General features: G+C 40.1%; 1 protein-coding gene across 10 annotated transcripts in view; it reads left to right on the top strand.

The window, feature by feature from the left end:
* The window catches only part of LOC149153819 (uncharacterized), a 100,943-nt gene that overhangs the window by 58,901 nt on the left and 24,976 nt on the right, over positions 1–17,066 (top strand). The gene's annotated exons all lie outside the window — the stretch shown is intronic.

The following is a 17,066-nucleotide window of genomic DNA, read 5'->3' as shown; positions in this document are numbered from 1 at the left end:
ATTCCATAAAAATACCATCTTCTAGGTCTTTCTGAATAATCTTATTCATTTGATTAGATTGGCCGAGAATAGAACAATTCTTCAGGAGTTTTACAGTCTGCTAGGATGCCCCTTTTTATACTATATATTTTTGCACGCCTTCTTAGATTTAGTCCATCATGTTATTTGGTCCTTCACAAGTTCTCGTATCACTGCATGGAGTCCAAGGATTCTAAAATTTACCAAATTAATAGGCACAGACATTTGTTTGAGTTGTGGCTGCAGTAGGTTGGATTATTTAATTTCTTACTAGTCTTCTGACAATACCTTTTAGGTGTCTTTGATCTCCCATATTTTCTCTGAATATTGCAAGGAACTTGCAAACTTAGGGCACTTGTGGCAGCTGAAAGTGTGCATGGTGTGCAACTGTTACTTGTGACTTGTCCTCTAGATGTACTTATATACAAGTTACCTGCTCATGAATCTGTCCTACCATCAACTTCTGAATAACAAGAAACTTGTGACCATGTGCTGAGTTTGAAAGGTAGTCGTGAACTGTCGATGCCAAATGATGGATCGACCAACTAGGCCATCTTGTAATATACCCATGAAGAAACTCTGATAAGCACTATTAATTAGATTTCGGAGAAATCTACTCTAGGTTCTAACATGGCTGAACTGAAATATTCTTAAACACCTGCAAATTTCTGGAATCTGTGTACCACTGGTGTAGGCAAGTTCAAGTAGAGAAACACCACAAAGTACTTCAACACTGGATTAATGCAACACCCTATAGGACATGATCCAATCTACCATGCAGATCTTAAAATCACATTTATTAATGATGAAAATATAACAGCACATTTCAGATCTGAAGTTTCATCTCAGCCATGCCAAATCACTCAACATTTCAGCCTTGTTGTCCCAATAAATCAACATATCAAAACAAACGGGAAGCTTGCTCAAAAGACATGAAATCCGGATCTGCAATAAGAGAACTTAGGACAACAATGATGCAATTCTTGATCATCATAATATGAAGATAAAATAGAATACCTTAGCTTTGCCAAAAAGAGTATATCAAGTATTTCCACTTTATTCCAAGCAAGGACTTATCCAAAGCTTCCCAAACCCCACCTAGGGCATCCACAATTACTGCAAACTGTAACCAGCGACGACAAAACCTGGCAAGGCATTCCATCTAGTGATATTGACCTCTCCAAGAGCTCAAAACAAGCTAGCATCACACCCACTATCCAACCCCTATGTTGACTTGTCACTTGCATCTCACAAGCTTTACTCGTCACTTGCATCACACAAGCCAAGGAACCTGTTAGAATTTTGGGTAGCTCGGAAGGTATTTCCGAGAAGGATACCCACCACAAGTAGTTCGTTGGGCAATTTACCCAAAGTTGGGGTTTTGGACCCAAATCAGTGGGTTTGGGACCTAAAGAAACTAATTATTTATTCTAATGGGTTGAGAGGTGAAAACCCTAAGATCTAGAGGTTTCCTAAACGACCCAAGAGAAAATAATAAATAAATGAGACCTAAGGATAGGTCTCACACAATATAGCAATCCATTCTTGTGGAAGATGTAGTCCAAGAGGAGAGTTAAGGTCCTCAAGGAGAATCCACAGTTAGGGTAAGATGACTGTATGGTCTGATTTCTGGTTTTGGGAGAAGGATTCTATCCTAGAAGAAGTAGGTTGAGTTACCTACTGTTGGACGTGGAGGATATGGTTCGCTATATAGAAGAAGGGAGGCTGCCAAGTCGTAATCTTGGTTTGCCCACATGGTTCTAAGGGTTGAGGTTCTGCTTGTGCCCTAGGATGAGGCTGCAAGGTCTCAAGTCTGCTACAACCATTGTTCCTGCACTAGTAAATGAGGGCTGAAGCCCCTAGAAGGAGGCAAGAGGCCTTGGATCTGGTACAGGCAGAGAAATAGGGCTGTTTTCCCTTTGTGTTATGCATAGAAAGGAGGCCGCAGGCAGAATAGAAGGAGGTCATGGGGCCTTAGGCTGATGAAAAGGCAAAACTGAGGGGTAAAGGAGGTCAACCATGTCCTTATGTGTTGAGAAATCAAGATGCTTGTAGATTAAGGTAGATTTCTCTTAACTTGATAATTACTTGTGAATGTTTGTTGGCTTCTTTATAATTTATATTCTCTTGATCAAGCAATTACCAAAAATGTTCAAAACATGAAGATCGCAAGAGACAAAGAACACAAGAAATTAGGCTCCAACCCAGGACAAAACCCCACAAAGGGGAAAACCCAAGAAAATTCTCTTCTTATAAAATCAGATCAAAGTGAGATATCCAAGATCCACTGCCACAAAGACCCATGTCAACTCTCCTCTAATCCATCTCCAACAAGTTATAGTCAACAAAAGTCAACGTTGGTCAAATCTCAGAAATCTGGTCATCTCCTGAAATTTTGGCCTCATAGTAGCACAAAAACTGTCTCAGAAAAATCGCACGTGTGAACAAAAACTAGGGCATAAAACATACGTTTTCTCTCCTTTCAATTCACTCTCTCTCTCGTTTGTATTTCGCTGAAATTCTCCTTCTTGCACAAAAATCAAAGTGATGGATGGATGATCAAATGGGGGCAAACTATTTAGTATTTATACATCTCCAGGAGGTCGAATGGTTGCCTCTTTAGGCCGACTTGTCCAGGAGGGCCGACTTGGTCTTTGTGGTGATATTTTTGACTCTTTGACTTGAAAAATATTTTTTCTTTTTCTTTTACAAGAAATCCAAATGGGACTTTGACTCAATTACATTTCATTGACACATGATAAATTTTCTTTTGACTCTATTGACCCTATAAGCATGAAGAACATGCTTTGAATGCAAATAAAAATAATCATAATAATAATTTCTTTTTCTTCTTTTGATTTTACATGAAATACATATTGATATATGTACAATAATAGTTATGAAGACTGAACCTAGTTACATTTCCAACATTATGAAGGCCAGCCAAGCAAGATAAATGAGGCTGTTGGCGGTGAGGGTTTCTGAGATAGGCTGCAGGCCTAAAAGGAAGGCTGAGAGGCTCAAAGCCCTAGGAGCAGAGGCCAAGAAGCTTTGGTTGGTGGCTAGGCATGTGGATGTGTCTCAGGTCTGAGTAGAGGCCAACAAGGCACAAAAGGAGGGTTGTTGTCTAAAGAAAGAAGGTGGATTGCTGAGATGGCTAACTGAAGTCTGTTCATCAAAGGATAGTTGAGCAACAGGCTTGAAGACGTAGATATACAAAGAATTGAAGGGCTGATTCTTTGTGAGTAGCTGAAGTGGTTGGAGCTGATATTTACAAAAGGTCTAAAGGATTTGACCATTGTGAGCAGTTGATTGGACAAAGATTAGAAAGGGCCCTAATCACTGTGTGAAGGACGCAAAGGACTGCCAAAGGAACAATGGATAAGAGGACCTAAAGGATTGAAGACTAAAGGGCTGCCTTCAACAAGTAAGTCAAGCATTGTCTCTGTATTTTGTGGGCAGATTGTAGATTTGAAGAAGCATATATCAAGCCCTAGTTTAGGGTACTATGTATACTAGTTGTACTAGTGATCTGAAGGGCCATGATCCCTGGTATTGGAGCCCCATGATTCTTTTATTGATGGACTAATAAGAGATTGACCTTTGGGCTCAAAAGATATGTTTTCTATATTGATTTCACTGTTGTAGATTTCCGTTGTGCAAAGTGCTTGTAAGTTGTGTTGAAGAATCAAGGGCAATGATGTATATTAGCATTCTTCACTGCTTGATAACAATTTGTGAAGCACTTTTACAATTATCTTAGCTTGATCTTCTTCTTCTTATTAGTGTGTATGTTTCATCAAACTGCTACTAAAAACATAAAGACAAAAACACAAATGTTGGTTCTCTGCCAGGGCCAAAACCTCTCTCTCTTAGAGAGGAAAACCCTTTGTAAGTTTCTCTTATTGAAGCTTCTTTTTGATCATTGCCAAACCCTAGAACCTTGACTAGGATGTCCTCCAAGCACAAGTCAAGTCCTTCCACTTTTCTGCACTTGGTTCCCCGACACATAGACTTCCTCCTTCCGACACTTTGCTCCCCAGCACTTCGTCCTCCTTCTTTGTTTCTTGTCTAGAGATAGACCTTCCTTGAGTGAGCCTTCTAGATGAGATGTTCCTCTTCTATCCTTTGCTCAAGTAGACTTCTTCTTTTGTTGACCAAACAAGATCCTTCTTGAGGTATGGGTGTATGACTGTAATGTTGTTCTTCTGCCCTAGTTTTCCCACGTGTGGAGGGTACCCTTAGTGAATTAGGGTCCTTTCACCTTCGCTAGAGAGAGAGACTTCTTCGCTTGACTTGGGAGGTCTTGTAGGCCTAATATCTAGCCCAAACACTAACGAATCTTGCACTAAAATGCTACTATTGTTATATCCACAATCTGCCCTCTTCTACCTCGCACGTGTGACTGTTTTCTGCCCTAGAAATAGTCCCTTTACTTCGTTTTGACTTCCTTCCTTCCTCACTTTGCTTGGAGACCCTTAGACTTGTCTTTTCCTTCACTTTCCTTGGCTGTCCTTCTTCACTGATTTCAGAGGTGATTGCTTGACGTTATAGTGGAGTGGACAACCTCTATATATAGAGGACTGTCCCTCCTTTTAGGCCGACTAGAAGGCCAACTTTCTGTCTTTAGGCCGACTTGACCATATCCCAATTATTTTCATCGTTTTGCTTCTTTTTGGAGGATGTTGCTGCATGGAGAGGACTTGCACTTGTCTTGGAGGTATTCCTTTGACCTTATACAATTTTTATACAGTGTAACATGCCCTCTAAGGGTCTTACATAAATACATTGACCTTTTGACTTCCTAGAAGCAAGAAACTCATTGATAAATAATATAAAAATAATTTCTCTTTTCTTGAATAAATACAAATGTCAAAATTACATTTATGAAGACCGAACCTAGTTACATTTCCTTCAACAAGTTGGGGGTTCCTAGTGTGTTTGTGTGCTTGGTTAGCCATAAACCAAATCTAGGGCCTAAGGAAATTTCAACAGAGCCTTGACGCATGCCTCTCACAAGCACTATCCTTGTTACAAGAGTAAATAATTGTTCTTCCAAGATCCTCTAATATCTATTACCACACCATCACATTTGTAAGATGTGATATAAGTAACAAAGATTCTCTCATACCTTTACATATGATTAGGGAGGGAGGCCAACCATAATATATGGAAGAAGTCCGCAAGTAAACCCAATCTAAGTTGACAAAAAAGCTTTAGTGGAGCGCTACACTAAGCATGAATGCAAGATGGCATAATAGGGTTTGCACAACCCCTAAGGTGCTGTACACTCCAAGACTAGGTGTCAACTTGTCAAGTGCTATTTTAAGACAGATGCTGCATCCTCCAACAATGTCTCATCAACTCAAGCATTCCTCCTCAACATATGTTTATGGTGGCTCCAATGCTCCCAGGGTTTCATGCCCAACATTTAATTGTATAATACCCTCTTGAATATGGTGGTCACTCCACATGTCCCAAGCATCGATCCTCCTCAACTATTGTGCCGTTGTATAAGTTGTCAAATTACCACATCAAGAAGTGTGCCTTCCTATCTTTGATTCCAAGGGAAGCATACAACCATTGAGCTCCGAAATTCAACTAAAGTATAACAAGGGGTTTAGGGCACCACAAGCCCTCCAAATCACATGAACTGCTCCCTTGGCTAAGTGAAAACACTTTTGAAGCAATTAAAAGCTAACACATGGCTTTCTCTCTCTCTCTTTCTATATATATATATATAATTTCTTTCCAAGGAAAACATCATAGTATCGCCTTCTCTTCCTTGGAATATCTTGATAGAGGACAAGTCAATCCTTAACCACAATAGTGTGGGGTAACTTGGTGGGATTTAGCTAGAGTCAAATCTCAGCTGGACTAGAACTGGAGACTTCATGGATAACAATCTTCCTTGAAGTAGTTTGTTTGAACTAATTGAGCCAAACCACTAGGCTATGTAATGAGCAAGGAAAGTTGATTGTTGTTTACAATAACCTTTCCAATGTATGATGAGATACTAGTGAGCAAGGGAATCTTATTGTTGTAACATTGACATAGCTCACCATGGCTATGATCCATGCTTCCAATTATGCTGTTGATAGATAAATGGACCTATTAGGGTATTCAAGCCAAAGAGCCTGTGATCTTATTTTCATATCCTTGCCCTAGCATGGGGCGACCTTTCACTATAGGGCATTGTTTGTTGGTTTAGTGGAGGTATCATTTAGCAAGTTAGTGCATTATACTATGAATATCACAAATATCTATTATGAGTTGTTTCATCGAATATGCTCTATTGCCATGACAGAGTGAATGGAAATTCTTAGTTCTATGACTACATGCTTTAGTACTATGAAAAGTTCATTTTATTGTGTATAGTAAAATAGGGAAGAATAGTGAGCATATAAATAAATTCTAGTTAGGAGCTTGGTGGATGGCCATTCTTTAGAGTAAAGGAAAAGACTGTTTATGCCCATTCTTTGTCTCAGTTGAGGGTTTGGATATATTTGGACGACCAATTGTTTCAAATACTGAATGGACTTAGTGGAAGAACAAGTTATAATACAGAGGGGAGAGGAGTAGACATGCCTGTTGTGCCTTCATAACATTTGAGTGGTGTAAATTACTTCAGATCATTTAAATGATGCAGTAATTACAAGAGAGAAAGTCATTTTGAAGACATAATCACTCATATATACTTTCCACACCCATCACATGCTAGCTGCAGGCCTCAACTTGGAATTCCTCTAGTGGAGCAAGACTTGATTCTATACTTTAAAAGCAATGTTGCAAAGGGAGATGGCTAGAATGTAGTTGTCACAAGTGGTACTTCAACCACTTTCTTGGCACGGTGAGGTTGCCAATCTTATTAGAAAGATACTAGAGCTTAGATGCATGGTGGAAAAAGAGTCTTGATCTCTAGGGCAAGGTCTGTGGTTGCTAACAATAGATGTGGTAGAAAACTCATTGGCAGACCAAATTGTTTACGTGAGGCTTGCTAATAGTGTATCAACCAACCTCCTTTGTGTACCATTCAACCTTATTAGAGTTATCCATTATAGGAAGCAATTCTATTTCCTATCTATCTTGATAATATATTGGCAAAAATTGTTCTCTAACATAAAATTATCTTTTAGGCACTTTTTTGGTGTTTGGTCGAATTATTTGGCCATTTTAAAAAATGGGTGCTGATGTTGTATTGTGGAAGACTGCATAAATAATGTTCAAATCCTGAAAGTTGAACCCTCCTCTACCAAAGTCACCAGTTACGGGAACACATGACACGTAGGACACACAAATTCGAGTGTTCGACATGGGGCACGCAAACCCCCCCAGAACAGGACACATAAGACACTTTATATATTATTTTATTATAATCCTGAAAGTTGAACCCTCCTCTACTGAAGTCACTTGTCACGGGGACACATGACGTGTAGGACACGCAAGTTCGAGTGTCCGACATGGGGCACGCAGACCCCCTGGAACAAGACACATGACACGCAAATTCGAGTGTCCGACATGGGGCACACAGACCCCCCAGAACAGGACACATAGGACACATTATATGTTATTTTATTATATATATATATATATATATATATATATATATATATATATTAAAAATTAATACTAAATAGATATTTCAATGGTTTCATATTACACAAATTCTCATTCATGATACAAATTCAGACATAGATCTAGATTCTACATTGTAAATACTAAATTTGTAAGTTGTACAATGTAACATATGCATACAAATACAATTGTGACAAATTCATCGATGATCCAATAGGCGAAAGACAAGAAACTATAGTTTTCTCATTTAGTCATCAAAATCAAAATGTGTTACATAGGTAGTAGGTACTGAGTCGTGAGGACTCCTAACTAACAATGCCAATGGAAAATAGAAATAACAAATACAAAACAACTACAAGGTAGTAGGTAGCTCATCAATCATCATCATCAAAATCACATCACTTTCATGGTCACCATTGCTCTCCTCTGCTGCATCCTCCTCCTATATATCTAGTATGTATTTGCTAGTGTGGAGGATGACCCCTCAAGAGTATCACCACCATCAAAAGTGACAGGCTCTAGCACTGGCTCGTTAAGATCCAAGTTGGCCAATGCCAACTCAACGCTACTGTCCAAACCCATATCATAAGGAAAGACATCCCACATCTGTCTTTCTGTCCAACTACTCATCCCTCTGCATGTAAATAAGACGAAGTTTGGTGTGCACATACACCATTGTCTTTGCCATGGATTGCTCAAATGTGCTCTTCTTCACAATATACAAATTCCCATATGTGCTCTAATTCCTTTCGCAACAAGAGGATGAAGTAACCTGAGAGAGGAGCCTCATGGCTAATTGCTATATAGGAGGGCTTGTTGACCCATGAGTTTACCACCAAGAATAGGGCTTCTTAGCCCCCTTGCCTTTTAATCACATCATAGCCTGCAAATCACCTAGTGCGAGTGGAAAACTCTGCAAAAGCATCCTCCACCTCATCAAGGGATGCTCTATCTTGAAACATTTGCTTCAATGCATCCTTCCTCCCCTGTGAAATTTCACCATCCATGTGAGGAGGGAATCCGCGGGAAGGTTCACCATTGAGCGACTCATGGCTGTAGTATTTTGGGTTCAATGGGTGAGCCAAACAATGGAAAGGTGTGCAATTCTTGTCCCATCTGCTAACAAGAATAGGAGGGCTTGTTGCCCCATGAGTTTACCACCAAGAATAGGGCTTCTTAGCCCCCTTGTCTTTAATCACATCATAGCCTGCAAATCACCTAGTGCCAGTGGAAAACTCTGCAAAAGCATCTTCCACCTCATCAAGGGATGCTCTATCTTGAAACATTTGCTTCAATGCATCCTTCCTCCCCTGTGAAATTTCACCATCCATGTGAGGAGGGAATCCGCGGGAAGGTTCACCATTGAGCGACTCATGGCTGTAGTATTTTGGGTTCAATGGGTGAGCCAAACAATGCAAAGGTGTGCAATTCTTGTCCCATCTGCTAACAAGAATACCATGTATGGTGGTGAAGAAGGCCTTCGATGACGTCTCATACTTGGGTCACTCTGTAAAATAATGGTCCTTACGGACTCAATCATGGAATCCCATCCCTCATAAACCTCTCCTAGGATGGGTTGGTCTGTACCTGCAAATTGTAGCAAAGCAATGATGGGGTCGATGATCTTAATAGTGAGATCTACCCTCTCCCACCAAGCATCATCTACCACTGTGTCCTTGACTCTTTTTGAGGCTACTTGATCTGTCTTTCTCCTAAACGACCAAAACTCTGAAATAACCATGGCCCTAAGAGCAATCTTGACCTCCCTCAACTTCTTCAACATGATGAATGAAGAGGCAAATTGTGTATCTGCAATCTTCAGCAATGATAGATGGGTGTACTCCTTGTAGATTGTGAGGGCATTTGTATGATTTTGTACAAAGTTGCGGATATGTCGTGCATCCTTAATAACACTTCCAATCCAGGGCTCATCAGAAGCAATAGTTTAAGTGTTAAATATAAGGAATGGACAATGCAAGGTGTCCAAAATACTTCTGGATAGTTAGTTTCCACAATCATGCCAACAACCTTGCAAACAAGTGCATTGTCTGTAATGATTTGCGCACAAGAATCAACACCTACACCTTCAATAACTTTAATGAACAACTCGCCCATATATTGTGCATCCTTGTATTGTCCAAGTGTATCCATTGATTTCAAGAAAACTGGTCCATTCAAGGAGGACACCATGAAGTTGATAAGTGGGTGGTGTGCTGGATCTGTCCATCCATTAGAAACAATACTAACCCCAGATGTTGGCCATGCTGATTTAATAGGCTCAAGCATTTTGCCCAACTTTTTCTTTGCCTTAGTCAACAATGTGGTTCTAAGCTTCTCTGACCTAGGAGGCACATACCCTGATGGAGCCCCTTGAGTTAGAGCTCGACACATCTCAAGAAATAAAGGTGAGCGTGCAACATTAAAGGATATGAAGTTCAGATAGAAAAAGAAGGCAATGGTGATATCAAGCTCTTCCCGTCTCTCTTTTTGAAAAATCTTGTCCATTGGACCAAGTGCCACTGCCTTTCTTTTTGCTGCTTGACCTACACCCCCACCAAAACTCTCAAATGGAAATTTGTTGCTGCTTTTCCTCAAGAATGGAAGGGGATCCTCATTCTTGTTTTTTTAGATGATGCAGCCACCCTTGCCACACCAACATTGGCCTCTTTTTCCATTTCTTTCCTCTTAGCTACAGACACATTTGCACATGCTCCAATTCCACAACTTGGTAAGCCCAACAAATGAGCTTTCACACGGAAATAAGTGCTCTTGAAATGATTGTTGCAATAGTTTCATGTCCAAGAAACATTGCCTCCTCCCTTCAACTTGCTGCCTGGCCCTTGATCTCTTGTGACATACTTCCACAAGGGATATTTACTTTCTTGAGCCTGCTGTCTTTCTAAATTTATTCTGCCCTCAACATTTGAAGCTGCTGTTGCAGCCCCACTTCCAACAGAGAGAACACTTGCAGACCCTGATGAAATTGGAACAGGAAGGGCATCACCAATGAGGACATTCTTCCCCTTCCTTTTCCCCTTCCCTGCTGCCCTTTTGATTGGACCATGAATGCTGTAAAAAAATAAAGAAAAATGCACAAACATGTAAACAAATTGGACAGGCAAACTGCTGTATCAAAATGGAAAAAAATAAAAACAAAATGCACTTACCTGTTGCTTGAATCACCTCCAAAATGCTCGAAACCCTTTGCTATTCGCTCCCACACACCCACAGCAAGAGACACACAAGAATGAGGGAGAAAATGGCCCAAATCGGGCTTTTAAGGCCGCGTGGCACGCTTTTCAGAGGGACATGTGTCCCGAAATTCGGACACACTGCCTGGGCGAATCCGATTTGTGTGCCCAGCGAATCCCATGTGCAAGGACATGCTCAAGCCACGAATTGGACATGTGTCCCTTGAGAATTGTGTATGACACGTGGGATTTGGGACACGAGGGGGGGTAGGACGAATCTGGTTTCTTAGTCCTCTACCCTTTCTTAATATTCTTCTGATGTGTTCTTGCCACTTTAAGCTTGAGGAGGAGGAACCCTTTATGAGCAGCTAGTTGAGGGCAGAAGTGGGTTGTGAACAACTGAAGGGAACCCTATTATAGGGTTTTGTTCTGCTCAGTAGGCAAAACTTGTAGAATGACCTTAAATTTCTAGATCTGTTTCCTGAATAAATCTGTCCACTGCATTAAGCTGGCTGCCAGATGGCACTGGAAACCTTTCAGATCAGCAGAACTGAACCTGGCAAATCCTTGGAGAAAGAGAGAAACTTGACCTTACTAAACCAAAGCTTTTCCAAGGCTGGGAACACAACTCTTTAACTTGCTGGAAGTTTCCTTACCATTATTGTGTCATAAGCTTGAGGGTCCTCCAACCCTTTGAGTTCTACAGAGAATGTTTTGAAAATACCTTGTGAGAGTTAGGGAACCCCATTAAAGGAAAGCCTGACAAAATGCAGAAAAGCAGAATTTGAATTGTTCTCTTGAGAGTCAGCTGGAGCTTGACATGGTCTGACACCCTGCAGAAGGACAAAGTGCTTGGACAGAATCTCAAAGTTAAAGGGAAATCAACAGCATGGTTGAAGAAAGACAAAAATACTGGCTAAGAGTACTGAAATTCTACTTTACAATCTCCAGCTATAGCTGATGGCTTCTGATTAATCACGAGGGAAAGCAGAAAACAACAAAGTATAATATAAACGGATGGACAAAGTCTGGTTGTCATACTTTAAATCAATTTTGTTTTCTTTTTCTCGTCTCTTCATTTTCCAACGCATTCAGCTCAACAAAGAATGTTTTGGAAAAATCTTGCAAGAGTTGGGGAATCCCATTAAAGGAAAGCCCAGAAAACCACCCAAAAGCAGAATCTGAATTCTTCTCTCGAGAGTCAGATGGAGCTTGGCAAGGAGCGGTACCCTGCACAATGACAGAGGGCTTGGATAGATCCTCAAAGCTAACGGGAAACTAACAGAATAGAACAAAGGAAAAACCCCTAGCTTATGAGTGGTGAAAATCTCCTTTACAATCTCCACCTTTTTCTTTCCTCGGATTTTTTTTGGCTTTGAGGTCTACCCAGGAAATACAATTCATCTCTCTCTAGCCCATAAAGGATAATTAGATTTGCTGGTACCTTGTCAGTGCCACACAAATATTAGCAAACAGCAGCTTGCCCACATGTGCATATCCTATCCCCCTCCAGCATTGAACGTGTGACCTCCAAGGAGAACAATTGTTCTTATCCATTAGTTACTATCTCTACCTATAGCTAACAGCTTCGGCATTAACTGTGGAGGAAGCATAGAACAATGTTGGATAAGTATGATATAAATGAATGGACAAAGTCTGGTTGTCATTCTATTTTAGAAAGTATATCTAAAGTTGTTTCCCGCTTCTTTCATATTTATTTAATTCGATTTGGTTTTTCATTTTCTTAGTTCATTACTTTTCCATTTTTTCCGAACATAGCTACTATGCCTGAAACCATCTCTGGTCTGTTCAATACCCTGGGACAGAAATCATCTATCTATCTATGACATGCTGTTGGTGCTATTCTCCCTGCATCTGTTTTCAAAAAATATGTTACTATGTTGCTGTGAATTTTCTTCCTCCAGAGGTAGTCCCATATAAAACTTTGCAACGGTCTTATTCAAATATCTTCATTATCTTCCTCCAACATTGTCCAAGATTTTTTATTCTAAGACGTATCATTGGGATTCTGAGTATGCAACCTTGGATAGAGTTTCTTTTGATTTACAAAAAAATCACTCTTGAAAACAGCATATTCATTTATCCTATCGAGAATCCTGGTTTTTTATCATATACTGCCTCTTATTGCTCCTAAGTAAAGCACATATTACTTGAGACATGAGAACATGTAACATGAACACACATTGTTTTATCCTTTTTAGATTTTAACATGATATTCGTCTGCCTACACTTTCTTTTATCACACTTATTAAACCAGGTTTCACACAATTTAGAAAAAAATGTTGCTAATATTCAATACCATCGACACATCATACAATTTAGAAAAAAATGTTGCTAATATTCAATACCATCAACACATCATACAATTTAGAAAAAAATGTTGCTAATATTCAATACCATCAACACATCACAGCAGCCTATTTATATATCAAGCCTTGTATGAAAAACCATCAAATTAATTGCATAGCACATTACTTATCTTCTATTTATCCTGCTTTTACGTTATATCGGAGTTACAAAGGCCTTGGGGAATTTTGGGCCATTGTATTTGTCAAGTTCAGGTTCCGTATTTGTTTCAGTTGTTGCAACACTAAACCACCATCCCTCATTTGACATCAGACAAGTTGTATCAATAAAAAGGAAATGGATAATGTTCCCTTTGCAAATAAAGGAAATAAACATCCCAATAATCAATGCTCACCAAATTTCTAGGACGGGGGGATGTGAGAACAGGGAAACATGTCTAATGAAAATGTGAAGACAACACCTGCACCACCCCCCCCCCCCCCCCCCCCCCGCCCGCCCCCCGTGCGCCCAAGTTTAAAGAAATGTCTGAGTCCCCAACATAGGGGAACCAGTTCAAGATTTAAGAAAAATAAAAATATAATTATATAAGAACAATGGAAAGTCATGAACATGATTGGTGAAAGCAAGAATAAATATTTTAAAATATTCACATTTGCTTTAGGGTTTTGATTTTTGTGTGCATAAATCTGTGTTGCACACTTATCACAATATTATTGGAATTCTTGCGATAACATCATCAAAACCAACCTCTTTGATAATATCGCTACTATATATTGTGATGATTTCAAAATTTTAAATTATTGTGAGATGAAAGAAATTATTGCCCTGGTCATTAATTTTTTGGTTTAAGCCATGATTTCTGGCTTTTTGCAAATATTGCTAAGGGGGGTTGAGCTCTGAGGCTATTATGATCGTTTTCCATCAAGCAAGCAAGGGGAAATCTATAGTATTTGTGGAGTGGGGATCTACTCCGATCTACAATATCCATTTTCTTGCGTATGTGCAAATAATTATGTCTTCATTTTCTTTGCTTTTCAAGATTTAGTATAAGGTTTGCAATGACCATTAGATGTACCTCTTCTTGCTCTCTTTGAATGGGGATTTAACACTTATGTATTTAGGGTATTTTAGTTGTAGCATTCTTGAATTCTTTTTGTGGATTTGGATTCTAGATTTGCCCCATTTTGTTTTTGTCTTATAGGTGTACAAATTTATTCAATGCTCACATTTCAAAATGCCAAAGCCATTGGACCCAACATGGGAGTATGATCTACCTTATGATGGTCATAATAGAATGTTGTTGAATTACGAGTTATGTGGTATGGAAACATTTGACAAAATTAGCCACTTGGAATACCATCTTTCTAAATTCCTAGCGAATGAAGTGGATAATTTCTAGCATCTACCCCAAAAATTGTCTACATTGCAAATATTACATTTTTTAAATGCATAGGAAGAGAGATCAAAGGGAAGAAATGAGGCTTGAGCTTGCAAATTGATCTGCAAGCATCTCAGGAGTGGGGTAAAGCCAATCCCTTGGGTTCACATTCTACAATACTCAACCCCTTAGTGTCCTCACCTTTCTTTATGTTGAGGTTAGTGCTTAGGGAGCAACCTTCTATTTGTTCAATAGTGCAAACAAAGGAGGTGGAGGAGGTCGACAAGATTGTGGCAAGATGCTTACTATGGAGTGACATACCATTCAGCATTTCCAAGAACAACCCATTCCACCATTTCATGTTTGAAGTTTCTTTTAAACTGTAGTGAATTGGTAATTCATTGGAGTAATATGGGCAAGGCCAAGGATCAAATCTTTCGGCTGCCACTATAACACCAAGAGTATATCCAACAACCCACAAGCCAGATATACTAATGACTTATAACTTAGCAAGGACCGGGACTTTCAAAGACACACCCCCAAGGGGGGTCCCACTCCAAGGGGGGTGTCTATCCTTTTATCCTTATCACAATGGGCCTGCTAGCAACCAAAATGGGTAGCCCCATAGGAGAAAGCTTTTCTCCTACATTTGACAGCTTGTGAGCCAACAACCCTTAACATTCACTTCTTGATGATGATATGCCATATGCCTTCACATTTGCATCAACCATGCACCTCTCACCACCTAGCACTTCTCTTAAATGAAGGTGGGAACTCAACATGTATTTTGATCATTTTGTAATCAGGTGCTTATACTTGTTGTTTTGGACATTTAGTATGGATAAAGGGGTGATTTGGAAGATTGAATCATGACTGTAAATTTGTTCTCTCGCCTTACCAAGGGGGTTAATCCTTAGCCTTGGTCCAGTTAGACCTCCCTTGAGGCCTTAGGGTTAAAGGAGGGTCACTACTTGGAAAACCTGGATTGACATAACATGTTCATTCTCCTTTACACCATACTTGGCACTTTATATACCATCTCCATTCTTCGGGTCCAACTTGCCATTGGTTCATTGGGATTTGACACTCTCTTATCCACATCCTTAAGTAGGGTTGGGAAACATTTTCTTGGAGGTTGATGCAGCTAAAAGAATGGAAAAACATAAGATTGCTACAATTAAAGAAAATGAAAAGTCAAAATGAAAAAGATGGTCGGGATGTAAATTAGCATGTGGGCAAAAGCCTAGCATGGGCTCTATCCTCCTCATTAGCCATCACCCGGTTCCTTAGCACTTTATGCTCTATTTCATCAAAAGGAACCCTTGCATGTCCCAATCTTGATGAACAATAAATTGTTTCATCTTAAGAGGTAAAATTAAATGCTGCATAATAATGAGCAAGCTTTAACCCTTGAGCTATGCAGCCATAATAAAAAGCATTGTTATAAAAAAGTAAAAGGCGAACTAGAGGGGTGGAAAAGGTAGGTTGAGCAAGGTAACTAATGCCTCTACGATTGCTCTCTCCTTTACATCTATACACTCGGGCCATGAAGCCTTTCCCCCTCCGTTGCCACTCATTTACACCGACACTTATTGATTGAAGGGTTAACCTCAGAAACACCACCTCCCCTTAGGGCTTGGAAGCACGTAATAGGGTTGACTATTAGCCACACCTACCAAGATAGGGGACACCTTTACGAGGCTTAGTTTAGTTATATACTCGAAGTTGATCCCAGTTTAAAATACTAATATGCCCTTAACATACAAGTTTGGTCCACATAGATGCTTATATTATCCAGTGTTCCACGGGGACTCGCCCCCACCCCTAGGGGTCTAGTTTTCTAGCTCCCCCGCGCTTCAGGGACTTGGGGACGAGAAGGGGTCGTTTCCCCAAGCTCCCAAAAAATAGGGTACGCAGGGGGACGTTTCCTTGTGCTGAGGGGTTGTTTCCGAAAAGGGGGTTGTGAGGGGTCGTGGGGGGTCATGGTGGGTCGAGGGGGCGGGGTCAAGGGGGTACGTGGGGGGACGTGGGGGGTCGCGGGGCTTGAATTTTTTAAATAAATTTTTGTTTATAATTAAAATTTAACATTAGTTTTAATACTTTAGGGTTTCAATTCGTTTTCTTTTAAATTTAATTCATTTTTCGCCTTGGCCCCTCACTCCATTCGCAAGACGCTCCTAGTTCCTTTACAGCAGAGAGGAATTGGTCCACATATAGCTTCATCCACTCTATCAAGAGGACCAAGCTTACCTCTAAAAGAGCGGAGAAGTTAGTTGTTGTGCACAATGCCCTACGTCTTGAGCATAGGAAGACACCTGAGTATTTGAAGGGACCAGCAACACAATGGGATGTTGATTCAAAGGATGATGCACAAGTAGATATGGAGGAGAGACTTGATGAGACACAGATGGGGTTGGTTGGTGTGCCACTTAGCATGTTTGAGAATGCTAGTGATTCAGATTCAGATGGTGATATGGTTGATCCTTATTTATTCATGCAATAGCTAGATGTAGAGACTAGCAGGGCATTACGTTGAGGCTTGAGCAAAATTATGCTCGTTTATCTTTCGATATGTT

The sequence above is a fragment of the Pinus tabuliformis genome, chromosome 9 (genome assembly GCF_031772625.1).
Source record: "Pinus tabuliformis cultivar Carrire ecotype Pingquan chromosome 9, CPIR1, whole genome shotgun sequence".
NCBI lineage: Eukaryota > Viridiplantae > Streptophyta > Pinopsida > Pinales > Pinaceae > Pinus > Pinus tabuliformis.
Note: the sequence above shows the minus strand (reverse complement) of the source record. Positions and strands in the feature narration are given on the sequence as shown.